Here is a 12,262-nt window from a genome sequence, read left to right on the forward strand (position 1 = left end):
CCGCCATAGCGTGGAGAGAAACCAATAATCACCACTTGAGGCCAATCTCCATACAGTTAATGGGAGACACCCCCTATCTAACAGCCTCCCCAGCAAGTGGTCATGCAGGTGCCAATTAGTACACATTTAAAAAAATATGAAGCTGGTGTAAGGACTGCTGTGGGATCCCAATGAGTAGCTTATCTCTGCACCCGGGTACCGAGCCTGGTGCTTGGAGAGGGCTGGAGGAGCACCCATGGGGGCGAGCAGCCTTGGTCGGTGGTCTGCCATCTGGGGAGGGTTTGCAGAGCAGGGGGGTGGCCGCCCATGTCCTCAGCTGAGAGGGGGTTGGGAGATGTGTGTCTCAGTGCCCACGGGTCTGCCATGCCACCGCTGGATCCTGTGTTGCCGCCCTGGGGTAACCCCAGCCCTATCGACCACCCGTAACTCCCACTGACCATGGAGGCCTCTGGCCGCGCGTCTGAAGGCTTTGCTAATTGGGAATTGGCAATCATAGTTAGTTGAACACTTCACACCCCCCAAATGGATACCTGTGGTTAGGTGTGTCATGTAGCATGTGGAAGTTATTACCTAACTATCAACGAGACCGTGAGGCCTGGACACTGTGCCTGAACATTGTGGTAGGTAACACCATGGATGCACCGGTGACTTTTGGCAACCACAGGGTGCTGTGTGCACCAGGGAGGGGACCAGCACCCGAGCCAGGTAGCGTTACGTGCAGATACTGGGGTACCGGGTGTGGGGTCTGGTAAGCAGGGGCCCCTCTGTATCCGGGCGTGTCGGACTTGGCACTATGTGGAGGAGGATAACGGCTCCTGGTAGCCGTCATGGTCACCGCAACCCTGAACTTCTACAGCTCAGGATCGTTCCAGGGCTTGAGCAGGGATTTGTGCAGCATCTCATATTGTGCGGGATTTATACAGCCCACAAGTGCACCCATGAAGTCACGGATGCCCTGTTTGCCCAGGCAGCCAACTAACTAAACTTTGGCATGGCCCAGGCCCAACAAAATGCTCGGGCAGCAGAATTCTTCGCCATCGACGGGATGCCCCAGATTCAGGGGCTAACAGATGCCATGCATGTCAGATGGTAGGGGATTTAGGGGGGTGGGCAATGAGAAGGAGGGAGCAATGGGGAAATTGGTGGGATTTTAAGGAGAGTCTTGAAGGAAAGAAAAAAAGCGGAGAGATTTAGGGAGGGATTTCCAGAGATTAAGGTCCAAACAGCTGAAGGCATAGATCCCACTGGTGTAGTGATAAGAACATAAGACATACAGAGGGATCTGGGTGTATTTGTTCATGAATCGCAGAAAGTCAGTGTGTAGGCACAAAATGTAATAAGAAAGGCAAATGGAATGTTAGTGTTTATTGCAAAAGGACTGGAGTATAAAAGTTGAGCAGTATTGTTGCAATTGTATAGGGTGTTGGTGAGACCACATCTGGAGTGTTGTGTCTAGTTTTGGTCTTATTTGAGGAAGGATGTGGTGGCATTGGAGGCAGTTCATAGGAGGTTCACCAGATTGATTCCAGGGATGAAGTAGTTGACGTATGAGGAGAGATTAAACAGTTTGGCCTATACTCACTGACGTTTAGAATGATGAGAGGCGATCTGGTCGAGGTATATAAAATACTAAAAAGGATTGATAAAGTAAATGTACACCAAATGTTCCCCCTTATGGGGCAATCTACTCTCCTTAAAAACCTACCTTTTGACCAAACTTTTGGCTTGATATATAATTTTCCTTGAAAATGCTCCTGTGAAGCGCCTTGAAGTATTTTATTTTGTTAATTGCTCTATGTACTTATCAGTTATTGTGATTTCTCAGCAATAAAAAACACGTGATGGTGGAGCATAAGAATTGGGAGCAGGAGTAGGCCATCTGGCCCTTCGAACCTGCTCCGCCATTCAATGAGATCATGGCTGATCTATTGTGGACTCAGCTGCACTTTCCCGCCCGAACACCATAACCCTTTATTCTTCAAAAAACTAAGTCCACAAAAGACCAGCCATGGTCTCATTGAATGGTGGAGTAGGCCTGAAGAGTCAGGTGGCCTACTCCTGCTCATAGTTCTTATGTGACTGCTGCAGTCATACTTTCAAAAATAATGGTTTGAAAGACAGCTAGGCCTTTTGGAGCCGCAGGTGCAATTCAAGCATTGCGATGGTTTGGGTTAATGGACTTTTATTTGTATTAAAAAGGTTCCCTGTGGAGTAGATAATTAGAGACATTACGTCCAGTTTAGTATGACGATGTAGTTTTTTAAAAATAAATTTAGATTACCCAATTATTTTTTCCAATTAAGGGGCAATTTAGCGTGGCCAATCCACCTACTCTGCACATTTTTGGGTTGTGGGGGCGAAACCCACGCAGACACGGGGAGAACGTGCAAACTCCACACGGACAGTGACCCAGAGCCGGGATCGAACCTGGGACCTCAGCGCTGTGAGGCGGTTGTGCTAACCACTAGGCCACCGTGCTGCCATATGACGATGTAGTTAATGGGAAGAGCCAGGGGTTGAAGCAGTCAGATGTTGAAATTTTCCGTGTTAATTTTTTTGTCTAGAAGGGGAGCTGAGAAGGTTTCTGAAGAGTACAGCCAGAGATTTCTCAAAGTGGAGTCTCCAAGACATCTTATACAGCAAGTATTCCTGAGTGCTAACTGTTTAAAAGTGGATTGGGATCTGAGATGTTGGGGGTGATTCTCCAAAATGGAGACCAAGTGTTTGCGCCATCGTGACGCCTTCACGTTTCACGACGGCAAGAAACGGGAATGGGGACGACCGATTCTGGCCCCCACAGGGAGCCAGCATGGCGCTGGAGCGGTTCACGCTGCTCCAGCCTCCCTTCCCGGTGCCAAATGGGTGCCGCGCCAACCCACTCATGCGCAGTTGGGCCATGTCAACCTGAGCGTGCGCGTGGGACTTTTTCAGCACGCCGGCCCCGACTCAGCATGGCGTTGGTGTTCAGCGGCCGGCCGCGCAAGAAAGTAGATCACGGGCCAGACCCCCATCGGAGGACCCCCCGGTGAAGGATCGCTTATCCCCGCTCTACAAGCCACCCCCAGACCCTTCGCGCAGAGTTCCCGCCGGCAGCGACCAGGGGTGAACTGCGCCGGCGGGACTCTGTCGTAACAGCGTGGCCACTCGGCCCATCCGCAAATGCCGCCGATTCTCCACACCTCGGAGAATCGCGCGCCGTGTCGGGGCGTGTTTGCGGCGATTCTCCGGCTTGGCGTGGGGCTCGGAGAATCACCCCCGTTGTTAGAGTGGAAATAAAGATAGCAGTTGAGAATTAGTATATCACTATATGGATTAGCTTGTTTATGGGGTACTTGTGAGCTAGTTTCTTGTGTGATGTTAAATACTGTTAGTAATAAAGCTTTGTTCAATATACCATGTCCCTAGTTTGAGTGAAATCACTCTTGGAGTGAGGTATCCTTTCCTTATACTCAGACAAAATTAAAATAAAATAGCCGGGTTTCTGTCCAATATCCTAGCCACTGTTGGGGTCTGGCCCATAGTAACTCTCTGCAGTTTTTTTTTCATTTCAATAACATTCAGCTCTTTATTCTTTCTACCAAAGTGCATAACTTAACATTTTCCTGCATTATATTCCATCTGCGAAGTTTTTGCCCCACTCACTTAACCTGTCTCTATCTCTCTCTTCCATACGTTTATTGTCCGAATGCAATAACTACCACCACCTCCCCCTCCATCTGTCTCCTGTCCTCAACGTGGCCAACAGCTTGTGGCAAACTCTCACAACATCTTACACATTTCTCCCTCTCTTCAGTCCTGATGGAGAGCCACACGGACTCTCGTCTTCTCTACCTCCACAGGGTCCGCTCTAACCGTGTAAACTTCTGAATGGGGCTTGTGACAGACCCCCCGCCCCGGGGCTGATGCAATTTTTCTGCCCGCAGCGAAGAGCGGGATTTGCCTGTCAGTCAGTTTGGGTCTGGTTCCTGACGTGTCTCTCTCTCTCTCTGCTTGGCGGGGCGGGGATGAGGAATAAAGGCGCCTCCTCCCTCCGCCGTCCTGCGTCAGCTGGAGCTCAGCGGCACACGCACGCAGAACCTCTCGCCGCGGTCGCGCGGGGCTGGGGGAGGGCGGCGCTCATTGGTCGGGCGTAGGCCGACTGACGGTTTGGCTCCCTCTGACGTCACAGTGAGTACGGTATTTTCAAACGGTAACGGCCGGGCGCCTGTCCCCCCCCCCGGGGGGGGGGGGGGGCAAACACACCCCAGACCCGCCTCGGCCAAAGGCCCGCTCAATCACTTTCACTTTCCACCCGGGACTTGTGTCGATGCCCCTCTGCCCAACACCACACTTTAACCAGGGAGGAGAGTTGTTGTGGTCAGCTTCAAACTGCGGCGCTCTGCCTGTCCACCTCGCAAATTTCCTCGTTTGAAACTGTGGCGGAAGATCTGTGACTGCTTTCACATGCCACAGTTCCAACTGCCTTACTACAGTGCCCAGAGATTGCTGTTAAGAACATAACTAAATTGGCTGAATAATGGGAAGCAGGAAGTGATGGCCAATGGCTATTTTTCAGCTTGTGGGGGAAGGTCTGGAGTGATGTTGCCCAGGGGCTAGTTGCAAGGGGACTGTTCCAACGTTTGCAGAATACCACAAAACTTGGAAGTATTATCAACTGCTGAGGAGCATGGTTTAGATCTTCATAGGGGCATAGATCATTGAAGATGGCAGGACTGGTGCAGAGAGCTGTTCAAGCATATAGTATTCTCAGCTTTATTAATAGGAGCATAAAAGTACAAAAGTTTATGCTTAAATTATACAATATAATGTTTAGACCCTAGCTGGAAAATTGTGTAGAGTTCAGGGTGCCAGACTATAGGAAGGATATTGACCAGTGAAGCTAGCGGTAGTAGGTAAGTTGCTGGAGTCCATTATCAAGGATTTCAGATCATGGCATTTGGAAAGCACTGGTATAATCAAGACAAAGTCAGCATGGATTTACAAAAGAGAAATCATGCTTGACAAATCTAGTAGAATTCTTTGAAGATTTACTTAGTAGAGTTGACCAGGGAGACCCGCAGGATGTGGTCTATTTAGACTTTAAGGTTTCACATAGCAGATTACTAGGTAAAGTTAAAGCGCATGGGATTGTGGGTAGTGTCTTGAGATTGATAGAAAGCTGGTTAGCAGACAGGAAGCAAAAAGTTGAAATAAATGGGTCTTTTTTCAGATTGGCAGGCAGTGACTTGGATGACCCCCAACTGTTCCTTATTAATGATTTGGGCGAGGGAACATTGTATCTCCAAATTTGCAGATGATACAAAATTGGGTGGGAGGGTGAACTGTGAGGAGGATGCTGAGATGCTTCAGTGGGATTTTGACAGGCTGAATGAGTCAGCATATGCATGAAAGCTACAGTATAACTTTGATGAATGTGAGGTTATCCAGTTTGGTAGCAAAAATAGGAAGGCCAATTATGGGTGTAAATTGAGAGAGCTGGATATTCAGCCAGACCTTGGTGTTCTTGTACATCAGTCCTGAAAGTAAGTGAGCAGGTCCAACAGGTAGTAAAGAAGGCAAATGGTATTGTAGCCTTCATAGTGAGAGGATTTGAAAATAGGAAGAGGGATGATTTATTATAATTTTATAGGTATTGGTGAGGTCGCACCTGGAGTAATGTGTGCAGTTTTGGTCCTTATCTGAGGAAGGATGGTCTTGCGATGGAGAGAATGCAGCAAAGGTTTAGCAGGCTGATTCCTGGGATGGCAAGACTGTCCTATGAGGAGAGACTAAATTGGTTAGGATTACATTAATTAGAATTTGGGAGAGTGAAAGTGCATCGAGAGCGGATCTCATAGAAACTTATAAAATTCTAAGAGCGTAGACTCAAAGAATGTTCTCGATGGTGGGGAGTCCAGAACTAGGGGTCATAGTTTGAGGATAAGGGGTAAACCTGTTAGGACATAGAACATAGAATGTACAGTGGCCCATCGAGTCTGCACCGGCCTTTGGAAAGAGCACCCCACTTATGCCCCACACCTCCACCCTATCCCCATAACCCAGTAACCCCACCTAACCTTTTTGGACACTAAGGGCAATTTAGCATGGACAATCCACCTAACCTGCACATCTTTGGACTGTGGGAAGAAACCGGAGCACCCGGAGGAAACCTATGCAGACACGGGGAGAATGTGCAGACTCCACACAGACAGTGTTCCAAGCTGGGAATCAAACCTGGGACCCTGCTGCTGTGAAACAACCGTGTCAACTACTGTGCTGCCCAGTTAGGACTGAAGTGAGGAGAAATTGATTTCCAGAGAGTGGTGAATCTGTGGAATTCCCTACCACAAAAAGTAGTTGAGGTGAAAACATTGTGTAATATCAAGTTGGAATTAGATATAGCTCTTGGAGCTAAAGGGATCAAGGGATATGGGGGAAGACAGGATCAGGGTATTGAAACTTGATGATTAGCCATGATAATAAATGGTGGAGCAGGCTCGAGGGGCTGATTGGCCTTCCTACTGCTTCTATTTTCTATGTATGATGTGAATGCATTGGAGAGTGCAGACGAGGTTTACAAGAATGGTTCCAGGGGTGAGAAACCTCAGTTATGAGGATAGTTTGGAGATGTTGGAGCTGTTCTCCTTGGAGAGAAGAAGACTGAGAGGCGATTTGATAGAGATGCTCAAAATAGTGAGGGGACTGGACAGGTTAGATGGGGAGAAACTGTTCCCCCATGTAAAAGGAACAAGAGGGAACAGGTTTAAAATTATTTGCAAAAGAAGCAAATGCGATGTGAGGAAAAAACATTTTTACACAATGAGTGGTTAGGGTCTGGAAGTATGACGGACGGAGATTCAATTGAGGCATTCAAGAAGGCATTCAATTGCTGTTTCTACTCCAATAATGTTCAGGGGTATGGGGAAGAGGCAGGGAAATGGCCCTAAGCCAAAATACTTGTTTGGAGAGCCAGTGCAGACGTGATGGGCCAAATGGCACTGTAACAATTCTGTTTTGTTCTGTGAACATAAAGACCAGGAGCAGGAGAAGACCACACAGCCTGTCGACTGCTCAGCCATTCAGTAGGATCATGGGTGATCTTCTGCCTCTGTTTGATTTCTCTCCTGCTGTCCATGCCCTTGATTCTCTGCGAGACAAAATTTACTCTTATCTGTCTTAAATATGTTCAATAATGCTTCATTCACACCTAATGTGGGAGAATTCCAAAGATTCACAACTCTTTTGAGTGAATAATTTACTCCTCATCTCAGTCCGAAATGATTCACCCTGATACTGTGCCCCTGAATTCTCGATTTCCCAGCCAAGTCTCCGTGCTTGTCTACCTTCAGAACCTTGTACATTTCAACGAGATCGCCTATTGTTCTGCTAAACTCGAGAGAATATAGGCCCATGTTTACACACAGTTAATGCAGCAATCTTGCTACATTGAATTCAAAGTGACACTGGGGGCGAACTCGACGAATAAATCTGTACCGTTAACCCAGGGAACCACCAGATCGGCTTAAGTAATTGGAATGCCTACAACCAAAAAGCAAGGGTTCACAAACTTTCTTTTGTTGCAGCAGTTTTAATTTTTAAATGTGTGCCACAGGTTAAGAAGCAATGAATGAAAACAAGGAATAAAAAGGGAATGGCAAAAGATTCAAATAGTAAAAGTGAGAATAACAACTTGGGAGGAATGGAATGAAAACAACTGAGACATTCCTCTCAAAATGGGAAGGTGCCTTTTAATCATATTCTAAAACATTTTCAAAGCCTCACTTTCACTTCTAGGGTATCATTAATTCTGAAGAAAAACAGGCAGATGCTGAGTAACAAAAACATATATTTATGGAGCACCTTTTTAATGAATCACAATATCCCAAGGAGCTTCACTGGAGCCTTAAGAAACAAAAATCTCACATGGAACACAGCATTATTCAGGCAGTGACCAAAAGTGGGCAGCTGAAGTGAAGACCATTCGGGATATACAAAACGTCAGAATTAGAAGAGTCCATAGATCTGGGAGTTTGGGGAATAGTTGGGCCTGGAGTAGATTTTAGAGCCAGGGAGGGGAGAGAGACCATTAAGGGATTTGAAAACAAGGAGAATAATAAAATGAGGCATTGCTAGTTTTAAGAAGAATTTTACTTTATTCGAGTTGTAAGTTAGACCATTAAAATTGCTGTCCTTTTCTTGAAATTAAAGTATACGTGATGTTTTTTTTTAAGACTTTGTCCTTCAAGATAGTAGTGGTCATGTGTTTGGAAGGAGCTGCCTGAGGAGCTGAGAGTTTCTGCAGTTTATCTTGTAGATGATTGCTGCTACTGTGCATCGGTGGGGGATGGAGTGAATGCTTGTGGAAGGGCTGCTCATCAAGCAGGCTGCCTTGTCCCAGATGATGTTGAGTATTGTTGGAGCTGCACTCATCCAGGCAAGTGGGGAGTATTCCATCACATTCCTGACTTGTGCTTTGTAGGTGGTGGACAGGCTTTGGTGAGTCAGGAGGTCAGTTACTCTCCACAGGATTCCTAGCTTCTGACTTGCTCTAGCCACAGTATTTATATGGCTGTTCCAGTTTGTGTTCGGTGGTAACCCCCAGGATGTTGATAGTGAGGGATTCAGTGATGGTTATGTCATTGAATGCCAAGACGTGATGGTTTGATTCTCTCTTATTGGAACTGATCATTGCCTTGGCGCAAATGTAACTTTATGGAGATTGTTTGTATTGATTTCCCCCTATCAGTCAGGGATGAAAATATATCCCATGTATCCCGGACTGAATGCTTTAAAAAATGTGTATTAAAAAATAAACACGTATATGTTAATTCCAGGATATGGTCATTTTCAGCATTTATAGCCTGCCCTTTGCTACGCTTGAGCAGGTGATGATGAACTGCCACCTTAAACCACACTGCAGCCTCTGTACTGCTTGATAGAGTTAGAACATAACAGCGTAAGACAAGGGAGCATGAGTAATTCATATGGCCACACCAGCCTGCTCTGCCAATCAGTAAGATTGTGGCTGATTTACTATCTCAACAAGGTGACAAGTAACATTTGCACCACACAAGTGTCAGGCTCAGACTGTCTCCAACAAGAGATAATCTAACATCTCCCCTTGACATTCCATGGCATTATCATCGCTGAATCCCCCACTATCAACATTACCATTAACTAGAAATGTAACTGAACCAGCCATACAAATAGAAGCAGGTCAGAGGCTGGGAATTCTGTGGCAATTAGATCATCTCATGACCCCTCAAAGCGTGTCTGCCATCTACAAGGCATATGTGCATACAAACTAGGAGCAGGAGTAGGTCATTCAGCCCTCAAGCCTGCTCTTCCATTTTGATTAAAAACATGGCTGATCAGATTGTGGCCACTCTACTTTCCTGTCTCTGTCCTACACCCTTCGATTCTTTGTTGACAAGGGAGTTAATCTAACTCGGCCTTAAAAATATACAGCGATCTTGCCTCGACTACTTTCTAAGGAAGAGAATTTCACAGGCCCTCTAAGAGAAAAAAACTTTCATCTCCATCTTGAATGGGAGAAAAATTATTTTTAAGACTTGAAACTTAAAATTTTTTTAAGGCAAAACTCATCTGTGATGGAATACTCCTTACTCAGGTGACTAGCTCCATCAATATCCAGGGCAGATCAGCACCCCAGTCACCACCGGTGCACAAAGGTATACCACATAAAAGAAGTATTGCAGATCCTTCAACAGCACCTTTTAAAACTGCAGGCTCAACCAACTAGAAGGATAATAACAGCAGTTGCACAGGCAAACTACCATCTACAAGTTCATGTCCATGACCTTCATATCCACTATTTTTTGGTGATGAATGAATTGCCTTTGTCTTGATGTATTCTAAAAGTGCAACTAAGCTCGCTAGAGTTGTGTCAGGTCTGAGTGGGCACACGGGGTGTTATTATGAAAAGACAATGTTGTTACAATCCCAGTTGGTGTTAGTACTTGGTGGGAAAGTCTCAGAAGGGAATCCTGGCTCAGAAGACCGTAACGTTTTACTTAAAACATTGAGGAATCAAGTTACAGGACTGTCTATTAATTTTTAACAACAACAAGAAAAAAAAATTATTAAACATGGAAAGTTTGGTTATAATACAGTATCTCTTCACCCCCTTATCTTTGCAAATTTATACAGGTTTCAAGGATAAGATCCCACTCTGAAACCAAATGGCAAATCTATGAATTTCTCCTCACATTTCGCCCAGATAATTGTCACATGTGTATTTCCAAACTCCCCTCAAAAAGGCACACTTTAGAATATTCTTTCAAACAATGCTTTCACATCAATTGTTTTCATCAAGAATCCACCTCCAGGTTTTTCAGCTATCCTTTCAAACAAAGCTTTCTCTCCACCGTTTTAACAAGGATCTGCCTCCAGGTTTCCCAACTCTCTTTTCAGGATTCCCTTTGCCTTGAACGCTTTTACACAAACAAGGCACCGGTTGCTTCACAATTATTTGAACTAATGTCTCTCAAACTATAGTGAGATCTCACAAACCTTGGTTAGATATCTTTCTGGCTTCTCACTAATCAACCCCTTCTCAGTTCTGCCTGTCTTTACTGAACAGTACTCGATTCAAGTTCTAGTTAATCTTTGTTCCTTTAACTTCAGACTTCTTGGAAACGTCTTTTAATTTAAAAAAAGTTTCTAGCACTAGCCTTCTCTGCCCCTTACTTCATGTTATGGCTTTTCTTCTCGCAGAGTTGAAAGAGATGCTCTCTTTCTAGCTGCGAAGCTTCAATACCCCTGTTCCTGACAATGCTGATATATTGATCAAGAAAAAAACTACACCCGATTGAATTTTTCGGTAGTTTAGTTTTGAAACTGTTTTTATAATAATCGCTTATTGTCACAAGTAGGCTTCAATGAAGTTACTGTGAAAAGCCCCTAGTCGCCATATTCCGGCGCCTGTTCGGGGAGGCCGGTACGGGAATTGAACCCGCGCTGCTGGCCTTCTGCATTACAAGCCAGCTGTTTAGCTCACTGTGCTAAACCAGCCCCATGGTAATGGGCATTTTTAAACCTGGCTGCCAAGCAAATTGGAATAGGTTCTTGCCCATTTGACAATTTTAAAAAGTACTCTTGATTTTTCTATAATGTTCCAACCCGAAAAGCTTTTGATTTTTATTTGCAATAGCTTATGTATATCCTTATTTCACAGTGACTGGGTGCTGATGAGACTGGTATTTAGTATATCAATTGCTTACAGGAATTTAATAATAATAATGATCGCTTATTGTCACAAGTAGACTTCAGTGAAGTTACTGTGAAATGCCCTAAAGAATTTGCATGACTAGTTGATCTTGTGAGCCATTGATCGTGAGTCTCAACACAGCATCTGAATGCGATATTTTATCTTGTGAGACAGGCTCTGTCTCTTGTCTTCTTCATGGTTGCTGCCTTAAATCTCTTCCTAGGAATCTGTTGCTTTTGTAGTTTATACTTTAACCTTCTGAACTTCATTCTTATTTATGGCCAAGAAGACTGATGAAGATTCCAGTGGAGTCTATTTAGGCAGTCTCTGTTTTGGAATGTGACCCTAAGACAACACCCTGAAATGTTCCTTTTTCTGCTGATAGGGAAGCTGGGTGGATGCTCAGTAACACTGTATCATGGACATCAGGTTTCCTTGATTTGGAGCAGATGTTTTGGACCTGGAGTGAACCTTCGTGAATTTGGGGACCAATGTTTTAAAGAAATTCCACATTTTAAATGATAAAATTATAGCCCAGTTTTTATTTTGTTGTAAAACCTGTGTAAATTAAATCTCGCATAACATCTGGGAGCACAAATTTCAAGCTGCCTGTCTAAAACTGACCTGGGGAAGGGTTGCGATTATCTTGGAATATTATCTTGGAATATGTCTATCTTGCAGGCAGTAATAGACACATTGTGCGAGTTTCAGATATCGAAGACTGGGGTGAATATTCACAAAGCACATTTCTGAAATAGTTTAAATGCTAACAAAAAAAAACACTTGTACACAGCACTCGAAACAAATACGATTATTCATGGAACTCTTTTTTTTCCAACTTCAATTTATTTTTGAGTCGGTGCACAAATATGCAGGCACGTGGCAGGTTCAGTCAACGCAGCTAGTTTGCCTGAAGGGTATTCTTAATATTTGTACATTTGGGGGTGGCAGCAGGACTTGGGAAGTCTCTTGCAGAAAATGAACAATTCACCCAGTGTCTTTGGTCTGTTATTTAATCAAGGCACGCTGACCAAAACAGGGATAACTTCAGAC

At 44.8% G+C, this 12,262-nt stretch overlaps 1 protein-coding gene across 2 annotated transcripts in view; it reads left to right on the plus strand.

Annotated features, from left to right (window-relative positions):
- Positions 1–3,923: 3,923 nt before the first annotated feature.
- The window catches only part of rhbdd1 (rhomboid domain containing 1), a 56,678-nt gene continuing 48,339 nt past the window's right edge, over positions 3,924–12,262 (plus strand). The window contains exon 1 of one of the 2 annotated variants that reach the window (XM_038816232.1): positions 3,924–4,167. The gene's annotated coding sequence lies outside the window, so the exon portion shown is untranslated. The remainder of the gene's footprint in view (positions 4,168–12,262) is intronic. The other variant, XM_038816230.1, reaches the window with a different exon arrangement.

This window comes from Scyliorhinus canicula, chromosome 13 (assembly GCF_902713615.1).
Source record: "Scyliorhinus canicula chromosome 13, sScyCan1.1, whole genome shotgun sequence".
NCBI classification, from domain to species: domain Eukaryota; kingdom Metazoa; phylum Chordata; class Chondrichthyes; order Carcharhiniformes; family Scyliorhinidae; genus Scyliorhinus; species Scyliorhinus canicula.